Consider the following 12,592-nt stretch of genomic DNA (forward strand, 5'->3'; position numbering starts at 1 on the left):
AAGAGATGGGAATACCAGACCACCTGACCTGCCTCTTGAGAAATCTGTATGCAGGTCAGGAAGCAACAGTTAGAACTGGACATGGAACAACAGACTGGTTCCAAATAGGAAAAGGAGTACGGCAAGGCTGTATATTGTCACCCTGTTTATTTAACTTATATGCAGAGTACATCATGAGAAATGCTGGACTGGAAGAAGCACAAGCTGGAATCAAGATTGCCGGGAGAAATATCAATAACCTCAGATATGCAGATGACATCACCCTTATGGCAGAAGGTGAAGAGGAACTAAAAAGCCTCTTGATCAAAGCGAAAGTGGAGAGTGAAAAAGTTGGCTTAAAGCTCAACATTCAGAAAACGAAGATCATGGCATCCGGTTCCATCACTTCATGGGAAATAGATGGGGAAACAGTGGAAACAGTGTCAGACTTTATATTTTGGGCTCCAAATCACTGCAGATGGTGACTGCAGCCATGAATTAAAGATGCTTACTCCTTGGAAGGAAAGTTATGACCAACCTAGATAGCATTCAAAAGCAGAGACATTACTTTACCAACAAAGGTCCGTCTAGTCAAGGCTATGGTTTTTCCTGTGGTCATGTATGGATGTGAGAGTTGGACGTGAAGAAGGCTGAGTGCCGAAGAATTGATGCTTTTGAACTGTGGTGTTGGAGAAGACTCTTGAGAGTCCCTTGGACTGCAAGGAGATCCAACCAGTCTATTCTGAAGGAGATTAGCCCTGGGATTTCTTTGGAGGGAATGATGTTGAAGATGAAACTCCAGTACTTTGGCCACCTCATGCGAAGACCTGAGTCATTGGAGAAGACTCTGATGCTGGGAGGGATTGGGAGCAGGAGGAGAAGGGGACGACAGAGGATGAGATGGCTGGATGGCATCACTGACTCGATGGACGTGAGTCTGAGTGAACTCCTGGTGTTTGTGATGGACAGGGAGGCCTGGCGTGCTGCAATTCTTGGGGTCGCAAAGAGTCGGACATGACTGAGCGACTGAACTGAACTGAACCACCACTCTATTCTTGTGTACAGCATCAAACCAATGCACCAGGTAAATTCTATGGGTACGAAAATCATGGGCTCCACTGCAATAGACTTTCACTCATAACCCCTGGATTAGATGATCAACAGATTCATTTAGGGAGTTTTGTTTTCCTACAACAACACGCTGCTCAGGAGATGTGACATATACCAGCAGTAATTGGAGTTCATAATGACCAAGAATCCATAGCATATGGATAGATTAGAGAAACCAGGAGGCACACATGGTAGGGCCTCCACAGAGGGAGGAGTATGTGCCTTGGGAAAGCCTTCAGCAGGTTATGGTTCTATGTACCTAGGGAAGGGGGAGGGGCTTTGAGACTCCCGAGATTCTGGTCTAACAATTTCTAAAATAGTTCAGGGACAGTGCTAGTCCATCCCTAAGTTTTCATCACCTGGAATAAAACTAGAAAAATAATGACTTCTTTTTTTTACAAAAATTATATTCCCTTTTAATCAGTACCCTTCATCCTGAGTTCATGTATTTCCTACACTTGGAAAGTTAAAATATTCCTCTTATTATAAAAAATCATAGTGATTGGTTGTGGTATGTTTTGTTCTTGTCATTTAAACTTCTAGTTGAGGGGGAAAAATGTTTGGCGAATCCATGTCAGAGATTTCCTTTACTTGTTTTTAAAATATTACTTCTTAAATTCAAATATACGGTAACTGATGATCTAATCCAGTATCTCAACTAGAATCATGAGTAGAAAAACTGTGATAAAGTATTTAGTACTAAGTCTCATTCAAACCTAAGTATTATAAGCATTGGCTTCTGAAAGTGTTAATGACATCACAGCAAAATTCTCAACAGCCCTTCAGGGACATTATGGCTTGTCAAACAGTGCATCTAAAATGTTTTTGGCCTTCTAAGATCATGACTTCTTTCTGGTTTTATTCCTTCCTAATAGCTAATCTTCATTTATCGTTAAAGACGAGAATCAGTCTTATCTAGAAGCAAGAAAACCCTTCACTTTTCTTGGCTACAATTTAAAGCAACTGCTAAACAACACTCTATCTAGATCAGTCCTCCTACTTATATGTTGATACATATATACATAACATTACAAAGGAGAATATTATTTATTGTGTTAATATCACAATTTCTACTTTGCATAAGATAAACTACGTACAGCCTTGAGTCCAGCACTGCTAGCTGCTTTGTGACCTTGAATGAGCCTCTTCCTTACCCAGAGATCTAGAATATGAGAAGATCAAAATAGACAAGTCATAAGATTCCACCTTCCTCTGAAGGTCAAGCATAGTGGGCTATCATTTATGAAGGACTTACTGTATACTAGGCATCACTTAAATGCTTACATTGCAGCATCTCTTTCAGTTATCTCAATTATCCTATCAGTGACTACTATTGTAAATGACTTCATATATAATAAGATACTGAATATTAGAGAAGTTAAATACATTTTCAAGACTATACTTGCCAGTAAGTGGCAGAATCTATGTTCAAATCTTAACTAAGTTTGGGAGCTTGAAATACAGGTGCAAATGATTTTATCAGATAAAGAGTTAAAAAGTAGAGTTCAGTAGATAAATATTAGATATTTTTGTATTTATAAAATAGAGATAATAGCTATCATAGAACATTTAGTACTGCATCTAGTACAATAGCAGTTATTCCATAAAATGTTATTATAAAACATAACCAGAGATGCTGATAGAACCCTTAAACTTATAACTAAAGCATGTAGAAGGGAGGAAAACAAAACAAAAATTACCTCTACTTTAAGCCCTATTTGAGCTCTAGTAATAGTATCTCTTGGATCAGTTTTCCTGTTTCCATTGATCCCATCCAATCACCCAGTTCCATGGCAAGCTAGAGAGCAGTTAGCACTGGTGAAGAGTCTAGGGACTTGGATTCCAAAACAGTGTGGTTAAAAGAATGAGCACAGAAGTCAGGCTGTCAGTGTTCAAGGTCAGATTCTACCATGAAGTGGAGTTATAGAAACTCTCTAAGCCACAGTTTGCAGAATGATAATAATAGGGCTTTTAAAATAATAATTCACATAAGAAATTTAGCACAGTACAAAGGATATAGTTAGCCCACAAGACCTGGGATTGAATACCAGCAATATGTCAGCTATGTGACTTAGGAAATTTACTTAACTTCTCTGTGCCAAATTTCCTTATAAGAGGAGAATATTAATAATAATGTTGTTTGTGTTTGTGTGTGTGTGTGTGTGTTTGTGTGTGTGTTAGTTGCTCAGTCGTGTCTGACTCTTAGCCATCCCATAGACTGTAGCCCACCAGGCTCCTCTGTCCACAGAATTCTCCAAGCAAGAATACTGAAGTGGATTGCCATTCCCTTCTCCAGGGTACTAAAAGAGTTGCATCAAATAATACATGTACAGCAAATGTTTAAAACAGTACTTAGCACTGAATAAGAGTTGTTTTTTTTTTTAAATATATATATATATATATTTATGTAGTCCACTATTAAGATGTGGGGTAACCTTGGCCAAGTCAATTCTCTCTCTGGAACTCAGTTTCTACAGTACCTGGTGGTTTCCCACTGCATAGATCTATGTTTGGAAGCGGCAAATCCTCTGCTGATTTGGCCCTGTACTATCTGGCAGCTGTAATCCTTAGAATCAGCTAGGAGAAACTGAAAGAGTATTACAAAATAAGCCCTGTCTCCGCCCAACACCTCCTCCTTCCTGTTTGTCTTTGGCCTCAAGGGACGCTAAGGCAGGGCCTGTGGTCACGTGGTACCTCTTTTCCCTGTGGTTTCAGCATCCCCTCCATTTCCAAGTGGTCTATCCTCCTCGAGGCCGCCTACTACGACCCACATCAGAGGAAGAAACCCAGGTTTAGGGAGTCTTAAGAATGGCCCTTTCTGGACCAGTCTCTAACCCAGAATGACCTTACACTTAGCCTGTAGCAGCACCACAGAGTGAAGCTTCTTTTATTTATTTATTTATTTACTTTTTAAGTGGACCACCAGCTGACACTTTATATTTGCAAAAATAAATTCTGAGTCTTCCAATTCTGTTAATATAGCTGCAAACTGGCCTTGAGACAGCAAGAGGAGTACAGGTAGAGGCCAGGGCCTGTTTTCAGGGCAGATAGTGAGTTTCCAAACAGAAGGTGTTTGAAAGGTCAAGACATACACTGCTTCCAGAACAGTGCCGCTAGGCTTTCCTCTGATCCTCTTCTGAGCTGCTCTTTCCCAGCCTCTGGTTTGAAGCCAACTCGATCAGTGAGTTTCAAAAAGCCACGCCAGGAAAAGATAGTTTATAATCCCAGCATCATTAGGGTTTATGTGTCAAACAGATTTGAGAAATGCCAGTAAGAAAAAGGGCCAGTCTCAATGCATGTGGATTTTTATTAGTAAGATTTTAGTCTCCCCTGCTAGCCTGGTGCCTTCTAGAAAAGGCTATAACTTGTGGGTGAATTTTCACTAAAGCGATACCGCCTGTTTGCTCCTATAAGTGTGATGAGAAAGGTGAAGAGGATAAATGTGATAACATCTCAGTTTTGAAACCAACACAAGAGGATGTTCCAAATAAGTTTCTTACCTGTGACCTGAATTAGCAGAAAAGGAGAGGGTGCAAGGGGAGAGGGGGGCGGGTGTGTTACTGCATATGCAAGGAAGTCCCATTTTAAGCAAAGCAGCCAAGAAATACATTGGCTCTATAACAACAGTCCAAAAAAAAGCAGAAGTGTTTCTGAAACTTTAACGGACATAACAGTCACTTGGAGACCTTACTAAATGAGAATCTGCATTTTAACAAGTGTGTGCCGGAGACTGAGATTCTGCATTTCTGACACGTTCCCATATCCCAGTCCATAGAGCATCCTTTGAGTCACAAGGAATCATATGACAAATTGTCACTTGTTAGAGGGTTCAGGATAAGATTTACTTCATATACATAAGTAGTCCACACGCACTTTTTCTTTCACTAAAACTACGCATATTTTGATTAACAGCTTTCATCTTCTCAGAAGTAAAATTTTCTACCTTTTAATCTTTTCACTTCTCTGAAATGAGGATACCCTCTGCAATTCACAGTATTCTATAAACTGTCAGCCAAGTGCTGGACTTGAGTTATATTGAAGGTACCACTGCCTGGGCACCTGGAAACATCAAAAGCTTAAGCATCAAAAATGCAGAAAAAACCAAACTTATGGTTAGCCAAGGGGGAAAGTGGGGAGAGAGGGATAAACTAGGAGGGGTAAATTAGGAATAAATCAGGATAAATTGTGTGGATTAACAAATATACACTAGTATATAAAATGGATAATCAAGAAGGACATATTCTAGATCACAAGGAACTCTACTGAATACTCTAACAACCTATATGGGGGAAAAAAATCTGAAAAAGAAAGGCTCTATGTATGAAAAGTGAAAGTGTTAGTTGCTCAGTCATGTCTTACTCTTTGCGACACCACGGACCATAGTCTGCCAGGCTTCTCTGTCTATGGAATTCTCCAGGCAAGAATACTAGAGCAGGTAGCCATTCCCTTCTCCAGGGGATCTTCCTAACCCAGAGATCAAATCTCCTGCATTGGCAGGCGGAATCTTTACCATTTGAGCCATCAGGGAAGCTCCGGATATATCACTGTGTTGCACACCTAAAACTAACACATTATAAATGAAATACGGGAGGTTTGGGGAGAATGGATACATGTATATGTGTGGCCCTTCACTGTCCACCTGAAACTATCACAACATTGCTAATCTGCTATACCTCGATAAAAAATAAAATGCTTAAAAAGAAGAGAGATATTCCAATATAAAATTTAAAAATAATTTAAAAACAACAAGAAATATGTAAAACAAAACAAAACACCTGCAGAATGAGTGTCAGTAGCTTAGAGAAAATCCTGAAGGCAACAGAGGAGGCAAATGATGTGTGGAGATGGTAGAGGTAAGTCAGTTGTTTCCAAATGTTCCTTAAGTAGCCACTACAAGTAGGCTTGGTCTACTATGCTGCAAAGCCACCTTCAGAGCCCGGCTTTTATTGAGGTGCAGGCTCTAAAAATGCTCCATTGTAAGTGCTCTAGATGACCTAGAGGAGGATTTTGTATTGCAAAAAATTGGTTCAACTCCAGCCTGGCTTGGCTGACAGATTTTAAAACACTACTGATGATCCAGTTAAAAGTGTGTCAGAGTTCAATTCTGAACAAAGTTTTAGGAACAGCTTATTTGTTCATATTTTTTTTTAATAGGCACAACAGTAATAAAGGATTAAAAAGTCTCCAAATAAATCTAAAGTATATATTTATATCATGGTATAAATACACAGGTATTCTAAATGATGAGAGAGCAGTGTGTCACCATTTAATTGGCAGCTTTCTCTTCCTCCTTAGTTTAAAAGTGATGGTGAATTTTATAATCCATGGCATCTTATTGTTGTTGTTGCTCAGTCACTAAGTTGTGTCCGACTCTTTGCAACCCCGTGGACTACAACACACCAGGCTGCCCTGTCCTTCGCTATCTCCCAGAGTTTGCTCAAATCATGTCTACTGAGTCAGTGATGCTTATATAACCATCACATCCTGTGTGATCTCCTTCTCCTTTTGCCTTTAGTCTTTCCCAGCATCAGGGTCTTTTCCAATGAGTTAGCTCTTTGCATTATATGGCCAAAGTATGGAGCTTCAGTTTCAGCATCAGTCCTGAATATTCACTGGAAGGGCCAATTTCCCTTAGGATTGACTGGTTTAATCTCCCTGCAGTCCCAGGAACTCTCAAGAGTCCTCTCTAGCACCACAGTTCAAAAGCATCAATTCTTCAGTGCTTAGCCTTCTTTAAGGTCCAACTCTCACATCTGCACATGACTACTGGAAAAAACCATAGCTTTGACTACATGGACCTTTGTCAGCAAAGTGATGTCTCTGCTTTTGGATACGCTGTCTAGATGTGTCATAACTTCTCTTCCAAGGAGCAAGAGTCTTATATTTTATTTTTTTTAAAGAGTCTTTTAATTTCAAGGTTGGAGCCACCATTTGGAGTCCAAGAAAATAAAATCTGTCACTGTCTCATTTTTCCCCCAACTATTTGCCATGAGGTAATGGGACTGGATGCCATAATCTTAAGTCTTTTTAATGTTTAGTTTTAAATCAACTTTTTCACTCTCTCAACACTCATCAAGAGGCTCTTTAGTTCTGTTTCACTTTCTGCCATTAAAGTGGTATTATCTACATATCTGAGGTTGTTCATATTTTCCCCAGCAATCTTAATTCCAGCTTGTGATTCACTCAGCCCAGCATTTTGCATAGTGTACCCTGCATACAAGTTAAATAAGCAGGGTGACAACATACATCTTTGTTGTATACTTTGTTGTATACTTCTTTCCCAATTTTGAACCAGTCAGTTGTTCTATGTCTAGTTTCAACTGTTCTGTCTTCTATTTTAAAGGGATTTATTTTTATTCAGTAATCATATTACAGCATTGGGGATGTTAGCATTTGAAAGTCCAGGGGCGATCTAAGTTTGAGGGGTCACATAAAGTATCCCCCAACTGTTGCTTCTTGATCAGCATACAGGTTTCTCAAGAGACAGGTAAGCCATCTCTAAGAATTTTCTGCAGTTTGTTGTGATCCACATGGCCAAAGGCTTTAAGCATAGTCAATGAAGCAGAAGTTTTTGTAGCAACTTAGGCTTGATTAAATGTAGTAGTGCTTTTATTGTGCACTTTTCTTGTACCAGACAAGATGCCAAAGAGCCAATTCTCAGAGAACTCTTCAGATATACAACTATTACTCCTCACATGGCAAGAACTTTATAAATTTGTTCTAAATATCACCAATTTTTTATCCATTTTACAGAAGAGACTGAGGCATCAGAAGGGGTAACTTTCTTATTCAAGATGAGACTGCTAAGTTCCAACTCTTAATTGCTAAATTAGCTGTAGACAGGTTGGATTAGCATCTAACTAGCCTTTTCTCCAGAGAAGGCAATGGTCCCACTCCAGTACCCTTGCCTGGAAAATCCCACGGATGGAGGAGCCTGATGGGCTGCAGTCCATGGGGTCACGAAGAGTCGGACATGACTGAACGACTTCACTTTCACTTTTCACTTCCATGCATTGGAGAAGGAAATGGCAACCCACTCCAGTGTTCTTGCCTGGAGAATCCCAGGGACGGGGGAGCCTGGTGGGCTGCCGTCTATGGGGTCCAACAGAGTCGGACACGAATGAAGCGACTTAGCAGCAGCAGCAGCCTTTCCTCTAACATATAGCTTCTTCAAATGGGTCTCATCAGGTGTGCACCTACCTGCCATTATGTATGAACCTTTGGAAATGTACCCCTTTATGTTGTGGGTGATGGTGGTAGTGGAGAGGGTGATATTTGGTCGTCACAAGGGCTAAGGGGGGACTGTGACATTTAATGAACACAGCCAGGACTCCAAACAGCTTAATGCTTCATACAGCCCTGCAAGGTTCAAAGGGTCCCTCAGGAAGGTTAACAGCACCCCTGCTGAAAAACATGATCAGGTATTTTTCCCCAAGAAAATATCTCACTGTGGAATCATGGTAGTGTTGTCCTAATGCATTCCAGAAGCGTCAATCTGTTTCAACTTAATTCGCTGACAAAGGAAAACCTCCCTCTACATCTAAATCCACTTAACCTATAAGCTGTCATTATGATACTTTCAGGATTGCAAAGGTTGTAAGTCTATAGATTTTTTTAAAGATGCAATTGACTTCACTCCTGTTAAATCTGCACTCTAACATATCAAATGGCCCCTTGGGAACCCAGATGATACACAGGCTAAATAAAGCATGAGAAGAATGCAAAACTCTCTCTGCTAACTTTGAACCAGAGGTTCATGGATGGTATTATTTAACTTTCTTGGGAGCCTAGACAGATAAGGAGGGTCCTCACAGTCTTTGCATCTATCTTCAAGCTTCATTCCTCATACCTATTTCATCACTACCAGTGTTATCTTCCTACAACAGAATCATTATCACCATTAAAATAATTATCAATATTCTGTGATAAACCACAATGGAAAAGAATATCAAGAAAAAATATGTAGGGTTTCCCTGGGGGTCCAGTGGTTAAGAATCTGCCTTACAGTGCAAGGGACGTGAGTTTGATCCCGGGGCCTGGGATGATTCCACATGCTGTGGAGTGCCAAACCCTTGTGCCACAAGTGCTGAGCCACCACTCTAGAGCCGGGAAGCCACAACTACTGAGCCCACACCGCAACTACTGAAGCCCACACGCCTAGGGTCCGCGCTCTGCAACCGGAAGCCACTGCAGTGAGAAGCCTGCACACTGTAACGAGGAGTAGCCTCCACTTGCCACAGTGAGAGAAACGCTTGGGCAAAGCCACGAAGGCCCAGCACAGCCAAAACTAAAATAAATCTTAAAAAAAAATGTACACACATATGTATGTAAACATTTACAATCTTGTGTTAATTTCTGCTGTATAGCAAAGTGATTCAATTGTATATATCAATTTATTTATATTTATAAATGTATATTTTATATATAACTGAATCACTTTGCTATGCAGCATAAATTAACATAACATTGTAAATCAACTGTACTTCCATTTAAAAAAAAAAAAAGTACTTATTCACGACTTCCCTGGAGGCTCAGTGATAAAGAATCCACCTGCTGGTACAGGAAACATGGAAACGTCTCATTGCAGTGACTTCTCTTATTGCAGAGCATGGGCTCTAGGGCGTGTGGGTTTCAATAGTTGTGGCACAAGGGTTCAGTAGGTGTGGCTGATTGGCTCTAGAGCCCATGTACTGCAACTATTGAAACCTGGCCGCCCGAGAGTCCACGCTCTGCGACAAGAAAAGCCACTGCAATGAGGAGCCTGTGCACCACAACTAGACCACAGTCCCCGTTCTCCAAAACTAGAGAAAAGCCTGCATAGCAACAAAGACTCGGCATAGTAAAAAACAAACAAAATTATTGGAAAAAGTACTTATCCAGAGTTTACTACATGCCAAGTACTACGCTTAGAGCTTTATGTGATTCATTTTGATGATTTTTGAAACCTTTGTTTATACTGTTCATTAGAATAGTTTGATTGTTTTTAAGATTTTTAATGAAACTTTAAGGTAATTGTTAATTCACAAGCATTTTAAGAAATACTACGAAGGGATCCTATGTATTTTTTACGTAGTTCTCCCCAAAGGTACCATCTTACAAAAATGTAGCACAGTCTCTCAAGATACTTGTGTTGATATAATCAAGACACAAAATATTTCCATCATCACAAGATCACTTGTTATATTTTTATAGACACACCACGTCTCTCCCACACTTACTCCTCCTAAACCAGTATCAACCAATAATCTCTTTCTAAAATTTTGTCCTTTAAAGATTATTAATGTATAAACAGAAACACCTAGTTGATGACCTTTTGAGATTGACTTTTTTCACTCAGAATAAATCTCTGTTGATTTACCTACGCTGTTGTATGCTTTGCTGGTTTATTTTTCTTGCTGAGCAGTAGTCCTTGGTACATATATACCAGAGTATGTTTAACTATCCCCCCACTGAATTTGGATTGTTTCCAGTTTGGAGTAATTACAAATAAAGCTGTTATAAACATTTGTGTACAGGTTTTCATATGAACTTACATTTATTTCTCTGGGATAATGCTTCAGAGTATAATTTCTGGATCACATGGCACCTTGATTAGTTGAAAAAAAAGACAAACACTGCCAATCTCATCTCCAGAGTAGCTGTACTATTTTATATTCCTATCAACAACGTATGAGTGATCCAGTTACTTCACATTTTTGTCACCATTTGGTGTTGTTCTTATTCTTTTTTTTAATCTTAGCCATTATGCTAAGTGTGTGACAATATATTAGTTTTATTCTGCACTTTCCTAATGGCTAATAATTTTAAATATCTTTTCATGGACTTATCTGCAATCTGCATACTCTCTTCAATGAAAAGTCTTTCATGTATTTTTCCTGTTTTCTAATTGTTTGCTTTTATATTCACACTTCAAGAGCTCTTTATATATTCTAGAGACTAGTGGATTGTTGGATGTATGATTTGCAAATATTTTATCCCCATTTGTTGTTCCTTTTTATCCTGTTACTAGAGTCTCTCAAAGAGCAAGTTTTCATTTCAATGAAGTCCCATGTGCCACTTTTTCATTTTTATGGGTTGCGTTGTTGATGTTAAGTCTGAGAAGTTGTTTAGGGAGTCCTAGATCCCAAAGATTTTCTCTCTTTTTAAAGTAAAGCGTTATAGTTTTATATACTACAATTGAGTTCATGACCCATCTTGAATTAATATTTCTGTAAGGTGTGACACTTAGGGCAATGTGTTTTGGGGTTTTGTCGTTGTTTGCTTTGCCTATGGAATGTCTCATTGCTCCATTATAATTTGTTAATGAAACTATGGAGCTGGTCTGCTTTCTTCCCCCCACTTCTTAGAGTCTTATGTTTGTTTTATGTATTTTATGTTAGGGATTTTTAATTTACATATGGGAGGAAGAGAGAAACTTCTATTTTTCTGGAAGCAGAAGTATTTATGAACATTTAGTTAGACAGAACTAAGAATGGGATGACTATGTGTAGAACACTCTTTCAAATGCAATGAAACAGGCAAGAGACATCTCCATCAGGATGGAATTTTAGGGTCATACAAAGGTGGTAAGTTTGAGAATACGTAGATTTATCAGCATGCTCAAAAATGAAGGAAAATGTTACTACATTGCCTTAAGACAGCTCTTTGAAATTCATGTTTAAATAACTATATAATTTTTTAGTCCTTTAGTTAAACTCTCAAATTTTCTCAATTTCTGCCAAGTTTATACTATCAAACTGTGCCTTTGATCAAAATTACGTTCTTCAATTTCATTTTTCAAAAGCACCATACTGAAAAGAAGTGTCAAGATTTCCAAAGTACTTTCAGATTAGATCAGATCAGATCAGTCGCTCAGTCGTGTCTGACTCTTTGTGACCCCATGAATTGCAGCATGCCAGGCCTCCCTGTCCATCACTAACTCCTGGAGTTCACTCAGACTCACATCCATCGAGTCAGTGATGCCATCCAGCCATCTCATCCTCTGTCGTCCCCTTCTCCTCCTGCTCCCAATCCCTCCCAGCATCAGAGTCTTCTCCAATGAGTCAACTCTTCGCATGAGGTGGCCAAAGTACTGGAGTTTCAGCTTTAGCATCATTCCTTCCAAAGAACACCCAGGGCTGATCTCCTTCAGAATGGACTGGTTGGATCTCCTTGCAGTCCAAGGGACTCTCAAGAGTCTTCTCCAACACCACAGTTCAAAAGCATCAATTCTTCGGCATGCACCCTTCTTCACAGTCCAACTCTCACATCCATACATGACCACTGGAAAAACCATAGCCTTGACTAGACGAACCTTTGTTGGCAAAGTAATGTCTCTGCTTTTGAATATGCTATCTAGGTTGGTCATAACTTTCCTTCCAAGGAGTAAGTGTCTTTTAATTTCATGGCTGCAGTCACCATCTGTAGTGATATTGGAGCCCAGAAAAATAAAGTCTGACACTGTTTCCACTGTTTCCCCATCTATCTCCCATGAAGTGGTGGGACCGGATGCCATGATCTTCGT

This window comes from Bison bison, unplaced genomic scaffold, assembly GCF_000754665.1.
Source record: "Bison bison bison isolate TAMUID 2011002044 unplaced genomic scaffold, Bison_UMD1.0 scf7180017864505, whole genome shotgun sequence".
Classification (NCBI taxonomy): Eukaryota; Metazoa; Chordata; class Mammalia; order Artiodactyla; family Bovidae; genus Bison; species Bison bison.